General features: G+C 43.4%; 1 long non-coding RNA gene across 1 annotated transcript; it reads left to right on the top strand.

Annotated features, from left to right (window-relative positions):
- The first annotated feature begins 2,261 nt into the window (after positions 1-2,261).
- On the top strand, positions 2,262-2,958 carry LOC123581977. The gene is made up of 2 exons (XR_006704123.1): positions 2,262-2,339; positions 2,582-2,958. It is a non-coding gene; the product is annotated as an uncharacterized LOC123581977 (long non-coding RNA).
- Positions 2,959-10,329: the final 7,371 nt, after the last annotated feature.

The raw sequence follows: 10,329 nt of genomic DNA on the forward strand, positions 1-10,329 counted from the left end.
GAGTCAGTATTTCATTGATGTAGGACAAAGAAGGGCAAGAGACAGGAAAGAAAGACTGCAGGAATGATGAGGAGGGGGACAACACAGGGGTAAAGGGGTGCAGAGCACGTGACATTTGAGCTGGGTCTAGAAGCAATAGAAGTTTGCCAGGCAGGAAAGAGATAAGCAAGGGTGAGGGGCCTTCTAGGCAGAGCTGAAAGTGTGAGCCACGGCTCGAGGGGTGACAGTGGCTGTGATGTTGGGGAGCGCGGGGGAGTCTGGTATGGTTGCAAACGAGGGTGTGTGGGTGGGGGTGTGCTGCCCAAGGGCCGTAGCCCAGAAGATGGTGACTCAATGGGGAAGAGTTTAGAGGACCATTCTCATGGCTTTAAATATTATCCTTGGAGGGTTTGTTTGTTTTTTTTTCAGTTTATTTTATTTATTTACTTAAATAATCTCTACACCTAATGTGGGCTCGAACTCACGACCCTGAGGTCAAGAGTCACATGTTTGACCAACTGAGCCAGTCAGGTGGCCCCCACCTTGGAGGTTTCAAAGCCTGCTCTAGGTGTCATAATTACCAGTAGAGAGGGCAGCAGGCAGAGAGTCACGACAGGCGGGGTCCAGAGGGCCTCCTCGATAAAAATTGAAATATAGTGGGGCTCAGTTGCTTGTGTCTGACTCCTGATTTCTGCTCAGGCCGTGATCTCACAGTTCGTGAGACTGAACCTCTCAGCGGGCTCTGTGCTGACAGTACAGAGCCTGCTTGGGATTCTCTCTGTCTGCCCATCCTCTGCTTTCTCTCTCTCTCTCTCTCTCTCTCTCAAAATAAATAAACTTAAAAAAATTGAAATGTAAATCTGCCCCCACTTTCTGGCAGCACTTAGTCCAAAATAAAACCATGTTGTTTTGAAACTTACCCAAAATACTTCACACAAGCCCCTGGCAGTACTTTACTGAGGTGTGCAAGCCACCCCATGGCAGCAAGTACCAAGAAACTGGATCTGTGTTAGTTTAGGCGTGTCCCTCACAGTCTGGCTGTGGGCATCACCGTAGTCAACGCCTCTAATCCCTAGTGTGCCGAGTGTTGTTAAAAATGAATGAATGTTTAATTTTACCAAATGCCTCTTCTGCATCTATGAAGATGGTAACACATTTTTCTTTAATTTGGTAATATAATGCATTGTGCTGAATATTGATAGAAGTATTTGCTGTTAAACTATCCTTATATCCTTGCTAAACCCTACTTCATTGTGATAAGAGCATGTGGGAGCGTGTGTGTGTGTGTGTGTGTGTGTGTGTGTGTGTTAACTTTTTTTAACGTTTGTTTATTTTTGAGACCGAGACAGAGCACGAGCAGGGGAAGGGCAGAGACAGAGAGAAGCACAGAATCCAAAGCAGACCCAAGCCTCGGAGCTGTCAGCACAGACGTAGGGCTTGAACTCAGGAGCCATGAGATCCTGACCTGAGCCAAAGTTGGCCACTTGACCGACTGAGCCACCCAGGCACCCCTTAAAATACAGCAGTTTTGGGGAAGCCTGGCCGGCTTAGTTGGGAGAACATGTAAGTCTTGCTCTCGGGGTCATGAGTTTGAACCTGGGTTGGATGTAGAGATTACTTAAATTAAATAAATAAATAAATAAATAAATAAATAAATAAATAACTTAAAAAAATGTATACAGAAAAATAAAATACAGCAGTTTTTAAAAAATTTTATGCATCTATATTCCTTAGTGAAGATGATCTGTAATTTTTCTTGTACTTATTTGCTATCAGAAAACTATACTAACCCCATAAAACAAAATAGCTTGCTGACCTTTTTAAAATTTTCTGAAACACTTTGTAGGATATAGAGTTTATTGGTTTCTTTAAAACTTTTTTTTAACATTTATTTATTTTTGAGACAGAGAGAGACAGAGCATGAATGGGAGAGGGTCAGAGAGAGAGGGAGACACAGAATCCGAAACAGGCTCCAGGCTCTGAGCGGTCAGCACAGAGCCCGACGTGGGGCTCGAACTCACAGACTACGAGATCGTGACCTGAGCCGAAGTCGGACGCCCAACTGACTGAGCCACCCAGGAGCCCCAGGAGTTTACTGGTTTCTTAACAGTTGGATAAAGCTGACATATAAAATCATATGTGCCTGGTGTCTTTTTGATGGGAGATACTTTTGATTACCAGTTTAATTTCCTGAATGATTGTTGATTTAGTTAGGTTTTCTATTTTATTAATTTTGGTGGGTTTTTTTTTCTATGAAGTTACCATTTTATTTTTTTATTTTTTATTTATTTATTTTTTTTTTGCAGTTTTATACCTTTATTTGACAATCAGCAATTAGTTCTCATCCACATTAACAGTCTGTAGATTTTTGGGGCGCCTGGATGGCTCAGTCGGTTGAGTGTCCGACTTCGGCTCAGGTCATGATCTCACAGTTCATGGGTTCGAGCCCCGCATCAGGCTCTGTGCCGACCGCTTGCTCAGAGCCTGGGGCCTGCTTCAGATTCTGTGTCTCCTACTCTCTCTGCCCCTCCCCCGTTCACGCTTTGTCTCACTCTGTTTCTCAAAAATAAATGGAAAAAAAAAAAATTAAAAAAAAAACCAGTCTGTAGATTTTTGAAAGTGGTGACAGGTACATAGGTAACCAACGTACAGAGCTTGTTTGGTGAATCCTCATCCTTGTTACGTTTTCTGGTCAACCACACATGGATACGGTATGGAACATTCCTTGTTCCTTTGGCCCAGACAGCTTTGTTGAGCCTGGTGTCGATGCGCACATCTGGGGTTCCCGTCTCCTTCATAGCAAATTTCCGGATCTCTTTGAGTGCCCGAGGGGCATGCTTCTTCAAACCCACTCCATGGATGCGCTTGTGAATGTTGACGGTGTAGTCTCTGGTTACTACCTCGTTGATGGCAGAACGGCCCTTCTTCTTCTCTCCATCCTTCTTTGCGGGAGCCACCCTGCCAGGCCCGGGTTGGAAAGTGAGCTACCGTTTTAATATATATTTTCGAATTTGTTGGTGTAAAGTGTTTTGATTTTTAAAATTTTATTATCTGTGATCAGGTCTGTAATTATATTTCTCAATTCCTAAAATTTGTTTAAACTTGTGTGACTTTGTCTTTTATCTTGAGCAGTATCACCAGAAGTTGATCTATTTCCTTAGTTTTGTTTATTTTACTCAGATTTATTAATATATCATTTATATACAGTAAAATGCACTCCTTTTTAGTTTTTAGTTTTGACACTCATACGATCACGTAACTGCCAAAAAAAGAAAATCATGTAAGTATTGCCACGATCAAGAAATGTTCCATCTTCCTCCAAAATTCCTCTGTTTTTCTTTGCAGCCAACCCCTCCCCTGCCCCGGCTCCTAGTAACCACTGACCCGTTTTCTGTCTTTATAGTTTTGCTTTTTACAGAATGTCATATAGGGGTGCCTGGGTGGGCTCAGTTGGTTGGGCATTGGACTCTTGATCTCAGGTTTGTGAGTTCAAGCCCAGTGTTGGGCTCTGCAAAAAAAAAAAAAAGCAAAAACTAAAAAGTGCACTTTCAGAATGTCATATAAATAGAACCATATATGACTTACTTTTTGAGACTGGTTTCTGTTTAGCATAATGCATTTGATTTTATCCACATTGTTATGTGTATCAATAAGTCCTTCCTTTTTGTTGCCAAATAGCATCCCATCAGATGGCTGTACCAGTTTGTTTATTCATTCACTAGTTGAAGGACCTTTGGGTTGTTGCCATTGTTGACTAGTGACATTGAGCATCTTTTCATGTGCTTCTTTGCCATCCAGTTATCTTCTCTGATAAAGTGTTCAAAGTTTTTGCCCCTTTAAAAAATGTGGTTGTTTTCTAATTAAGTTTTCAGAGTTATTTTCTATTGTAGATACAGGTCTTTTGTCGATGTGTGTTTTGCACATATTTGCTCCGTTTTATTTTTTTAATTAAAATTTACTTTTTTTAATTAAAAAATTTTTTAATATTTATTTATTTTTGAGAGAAAAAGAGACAGTGTGAGTGGGGAGGGGCAGAGAGGGAGACACAGAATCTGAAGTAGGCTCCAGGCTCCGAGCTGTGAGCACAGAGCCCGACACGGGGCTCAAACTCACTAACCTCAAGATCATGACCTGAGCCGAAGTCAGCCGCTTGAGCAACGGAGCCACCCAGGCCCCCTGTTGCTTTTTAATTTAATTGCATTGTATTTAGTAGAGACAGCAGTTAGTACAACAGGTTATTTGAAATACATTGAGATTTTCTTTGTGATCTTATAACTGGTCGATATTTGTGGTGCTCTTTGATATTTGAAATAATGTATGCTCTCTATTTTTTGGTGCAAGTTTCTATATCCAAGCAAAAATACTTTGAATGGTGCTCAGCACCTAAGTTCTCAGTAACTATGAGCTAACAGTACTACTATCTTCCAACATGCTTACACTTTTTTTTCTGCACGATCTATCCATATATGATAGAGGCTGTTAGAATCTGCCACGAGGCTTAGGGATTTGTCTATTTCTCCTTGTCACAATGGCTGTTTTTGCTTTCCACAACTTGAGGCCATTTTATCAGTTGTGTGTTCCTGCATAGCAAGTAACCCCCCCCCCCCCCAAACTGAATGGCTTAAAACAACAATATAATCTCACAGCTTCTGAGTCTGAGATTCAGAAACGGCTTAGCTTGGTGGTTCCGGTTTGGGGTCTCTCTGTGGGGCCGCTGTCCTCTGCAGGTGCGGCCCAGGGCTGGAGGGCTGGTTCCAAGCTCACTCCCGTGGTTGGCAGCTTGGTGTGGTCTCTCTCCCTGCCCAGACCCTTCCTGGGCTGCTGGAGTGTCCACAGGGCACGGCTGCAGGCTTTCCCCAGAGCGGGCGATTATGTGCAGGGCAGAAGCTGCGAGGTCGTTTCTGATGCGGCTTCGGAGGCCACATTCCGTTCCTTCACCACATGCTCGTCGTTAGAAGTGAGTTGCTAAGCTCAGCCCATTTTCAAGGCGGAGGAGTGAGGCTCCATCTTTTGAATGGAGGAGGGTTAAAGAATCTGTGTGCATATTTAAGGGACTCAGCTATGTTATTCGATCTGCCAAGGTTTATGATGTCCTCTTTTCTTAATGGCATATTCTTTTATTATGTACTCTTCCCCTTCATCTATTATTCAGGTTTTTAAAAATACCATATGGTTTATTTGTCTCTGTTATGCTACTAAGCCACCCTTTCATCCCTTTATTTCCAATTTCTTTGTTTTTGGTCTTTGTTTTGGTTATTTCCAATTTCTTTGTTTTGTTGTAGGTCTCTTTCGTAAGTAGAATTTTATTGGATTTTTAGGACTTTGATGCGATAAATTCTTTCAATATCTGAATTTATTATGTTTATCTTTCTGACAATTATTAATACATTTGGGTTTATTTCCACTGTCTCATTTTGTATTATCTTTTTAACGTTCTTCCTCTTTATTTCATTCTACTTTCATTTGGATTGAAAATGCTGCCAATTTTCTATAATCTCTATTTTTTTTTTCTTGTCTAGTTGGGAAACCATGAGATTGTATTTCCATTCTTTTAGAGGTCACCAAACTTTTTCTTTAAAAAAAAATTTTTTTTAACGTTTATTTATTTTTGAGACAGAGAGAGACAGAGCATGAGTGGGGGAGGGTCAGAGAGAGAAGGAGACACAGAATCTGAAAGAGACTCCAGGCTCTGAGATGTCAGCACAGAGCCCGACACGGGGCTCGAACTCATGGACCTTGAGATCATGACCTGAGCCCAAGTGGAACACTTAACCGACTGAGCCACCCAGGTGCCCCATCACCAAACTTTTTCTTAAAAAATTGAAGTTATTATCTCCACTACCCCCCCCCAAATATTTCCTAGACTTTTGCCTCTCTTTAGATTTTAAAGTCTCTTTTGTCATACATTTCTAATTTTATTGCTTTGTCATCAAAGAATATAGTCCGAATGGTAAGGATCCTTTGGAATCTGTAGATTTATGAGCTTACCATATTGTTTTAAATGTTGCATCTCTCAAAAAGAATGTGTATTTGTTCCAGGTATGAGGGTTATAGACATCTAATAGCTCAGTCTTATCAATTATGCCGCTTGACCATGGAGAAGGGTGATAATATTTGAATCCACAATTGTCGGCCTACCTATTTCTCCCTGAAGTTTTGTCAGTTGCGGCTTGCCCTATGCCAAGATGCCCCCCTGCACTATCACAGACACATGTTATATTGATTTCTCGGTGTGTTTATTTAATGTTAATGCCAAGCTCTGTTCTCACTGGTTCCATGTGGATAGTTTGTTGCTCAGATACATAGTCCTCTTTCAGATTACAATAAAAACGTTGGTAGAGGTTAGCAATGGATCTGGGCTCATACATTTGTTAGAAGCTTAGAAATGGATTCGGTAATGAAGGACAACACCTGCTTCAGAGCATTTGAACAGCTTTCTGACATCTGTGACCTGTCTCAGCTCTAGAGACTGCGTGCAATGCAACTCGACCACTGGGTGGCGCACTAAGCATATACTTCGGTGCTCACTTCTCCTCCACTGGCAAGAAAAGATCCCAGTGATAAATGTAAGGAAGCGGGGGGTGGGGGGGGGGGGTGGGGGGGGGCCGGCGGTCCGTGAAAATGAGAGGTCTATATCCAACAGTGTGTGTGTGCGTGTGTGTGTGTGTGTGTGTGTGTGCGCCTGCACCAGGAACTTACAGTAACAGAATATGAGACTTTTCTTTCTTTCTTTTTTTTTTTTTTTTTAGCAGAGATAATCCAGAGGATACAACAAATGGACTGGTTTATCGGTTCATGTGCTTGCTCATTTATTCATTCAATCGGAAATATTTCTTCATGTTTTTCCCTTTTTGTAAAACAAAACAAAACAAAACAAAACAAGCAAAAACGTATCCAAACGTTGAAGAAATTAAAAAGTACTTCATCTATTGTTTCCTTCTGTAATGTCATATTTATGTTTTTTTACGTTTTATTTTAAATTTCACAAAAAGGATTTTATATCTCTACTACTGAGCAATGTGATGCATTGCTTTAGTTGTTGAAACAGAAAAATACTGAGTCGTTATGTTTATGTTATCACCCCCACCACCCTCACACTGTTGTTCATTTGGTACACTTCTAATTTGTTGCATGCAGCCGCTTTGAACCATCATTATAAAGATTTTATTGCCATGTTGAAAATGCTTATAATATGGCAGGCAACAAAAAGAAGGCATAAAAATAGAAGATTTCCTGTCATTAGAGCCATGTAGAGATATGTGCACATATGGTTGGAGGCTGGCAGGGGATGATGGAGAAATAAACATGTGGTTTTCTTAGGCGACTGGATCTGTGTATGGTTTTTCTCTGTTACAAATCATACATTCTTGGCGTGCCTGGGTGGCTCAGTCGGTTAAGCGACTGACTTCAGCTCAGGTCATGATCTCACGGTTTGTGGGTTCGAGCCCCGCGTCGAGCTCTGTGCTGACAGCTCAGAGCCTGGAGCCTGCTTCGGATTCTGTGTCTTCCTCTCTCTCTGCCCCTCCCTCTGCTTGCAGTCTGCCTCTCTCTCTCTCTCTCTCAAAAATAAATAAACATTTAAAAAAATTAAAAACAAATCATACATTGTTGCTATAATAATTTGATAAGGAGTAAAAAAGTGAAATCAAATATATATATATATATATATATCAATACACTTTATGTATCAATATAATTGATATACAAAGTTTAATACAAGAAAAACTTCACTGTCTATGTTCCTCTTCTGGCCATTCTTATTATTTGTTTCCTTCCACGATTCTTGAGGAAAATACTTGTTGTAGCGAGAAGGATGCTGTTAAACACTGATCTGCTCTGATGGTCAGATGTCCTGGGTCTGCTGCTGGGGGCCACCTGGGTTTCTCCTCTGCCAACTGGGGCTAAGAAGGACAGGACTGTGTGAGGGTTAAGTTAGCGATTTGCATTCATTAGTTGAAATAATCACTTTACATTTATTCAAACTTAAACGCATTAAATTAAGAAAGCCTGCCAAAGCCGAGGGGCGCATCTCCCGTTTGAAAGCATGAGTCAGAGACCTTTCTCGGAATGGCAGCCTGTAGCTGAAGCCACCTGCGGGAGGGTGGAAACAAGGACGGCTTTGTCGCTGGTGCCAGGGGTGGCTGGCGGGGGCGGCACCTCCTGCCCCGCCCCCCATCCCCGCCCCATCGCGCTCCCTGCAGCTGTCCCAGCAAAGGTACTGGGTTGTCCGCCACCTGGGGCCTGGAAACACCAGGAGAACTAACTCCCTGTGTCCTACAGCTTGGAAGTCGAAGCTGGAAAGGAAGGACAAAGGTGCAGGTTTCAGAGGAGGGATGGCTCAGGGAAGCGTCTCCCTTCTGGACAGAGACGGGTCTGGGCAGGGGGTTGCCTGCTGGTGTTGGCCAGGTGGGCTGGGCGGGGCCTTCGGGTTTCCCACCCGGTTGTTTCATTGGCCATGGTGTCCTCCCTCTGCCAGATCCAGCCAGGTTCACCGGGCTTCTCCTGAGGGAAAGCCGGTGTGGGGTTCTGCTCCCAGGACTTCTGGTCCCCACCAGTGCCACCTTCACGGAGAGCTTCCCTGCCCTCTGCACACGGCCCATATACGCGCTTCTTCTCACCCCGAGAATGGAGAAAGCCCGTTTTACAGATGAGGAAACCGAGGCAGCTTTATTATCTACCGCGTAGGGAACACCCTCAACCAGAAGAGGTTCCTTTCTGTGGTACAAATAGTTTCTTGTTCTGGAAAACGCAAGTGGCACAGTCATTGAATCATTAGGAGCGGGAGCCTTGGTTTGACGAGGAAGGATTCAGTATGTCACTGGTAGACTGTGAGCTCCCTAAGGAGGAGGACCCGCTGGCTCATCTCTGCCCCCCAGGGTTCAAAACAGTAACTGGCTTGTCATCCTTGGGAATTAAGAGGGAACAGTCACCACCATTATGTCGGAAATTGTACGCGAGCACTTCTGCGCATTCCTGCAAAGCAGTGCTCTCACGATTCACTTCTACAGGTGGGCAACTGGGGTCTAGAGAGGTCAGATGGTTCGCCTAAGGTTAGTAAGGGGCCGAGGCCAGAACTGCATCTTTCATGAGCATCCGGGCTGATTATGGAATAGGTGGTCCCCCACTTTGACAAATACTGTCTTAAGGGAGGATGCGGTGGGAACCTGGGAGGTTTTTTCCCCGAGTAAGTCAGGAGGATGGTCTTGAGCCTCGTGTGACCACAGTTGGGTCCAGTGGTCCCAAGGCTGGTGGCCTGGGGTCAGGAGCTACAGTTCCTCCTCCTAGCTCCCTGACTGGCAGCTGTGTGACTTTGGATCAGTTACTCACCTTCTCTGGCCCTGAATTTCTTTCTCTGTACAATGAGAGGACTAGGCCAGGTCAGCCATTCTTGAGCCTTCTTGACTGCCCTTCACTGTAGTCATACATCTTACACTGTACCTATGGTGTCCTTTGAAAGCCTAGAATCTTCTCTCATGCTCACTCTTCCATTCTAGTTCATTAAAAATAAAGTGATCTCAAGAGCCACTAGTAGGTGGAGACCCACAGTTTGGAAACCTCTGGACTAAATGGCCTCCTGACATTCTGTGGATCTATAACCAAGGGTCCTGAGCTCAAATCCCTGGGGCCAGGCAGTGGGGTGAAGGAATGATCAGTGGTTGGAGGGGGTGGTGACTTGGTCAGTACCCACAGCCAACCAGTTGGAAGGCATATCTCCAGATGCTATTATTTTATTTTATTTTATTTTATTTTATTTTATTTTATTTTATTTTTTTTAAAGACTTTAAAAAAGTTTATTTTCTTATTTTGAGGGGGGAGGTGGCAGAAGGAGAGAGAGAGAGAGAGAGAGAGAGAGAGAGAATCCCAAGCAGACTCCACACTATCAACAGAGCCCAACTCAGGGCTCAATCTTACAAACCATAAGATCACCACCTGAGCCGAAATCAAGAGTCAGACAGTCAACTGAGCCACCCAGGCACCCCAATAACTTTGGTTTTAGATAAAATATTAGGAATTGATTACTTTGGTTTTTAAATACTGCACAAGCAAAATAAAATGGAAGGAAGCAAAACCAAAAAACATGCAAAAAAGCCCGTAGGGCCAGAAATTTTAGTTCTGTGTGTAGATGATCAATCCTTGTTTTCTTTGCTGTTGTTGTTTGTTGGTGCGTTTTCACCTTTGCTGGCCTGTCCTACAACAAATTAACAAATTAACCAAAAACGCTCCCTGCGAAAGCATTCTCCACCTCATCCCCATCGTGGAGCATGGAACACCCTGGGGACACCAAGGGCCTGCCTCCAGCAGGTGTACTGTAGGCAGCTGCTCCCAGAGGGCCCGGTGCTGATGACAGAG

The sequence above is a fragment of the Leopardus geoffroyi genome, chromosome B3, assembly GCF_018350155.1.
Source record: "Leopardus geoffroyi isolate Oge1 chromosome B3, O.geoffroyi_Oge1_pat1.0, whole genome shotgun sequence".
Lineage (NCBI taxonomy): Eukaryota > Metazoa > Chordata > Mammalia > Carnivora > Felidae > Leopardus > Leopardus geoffroyi.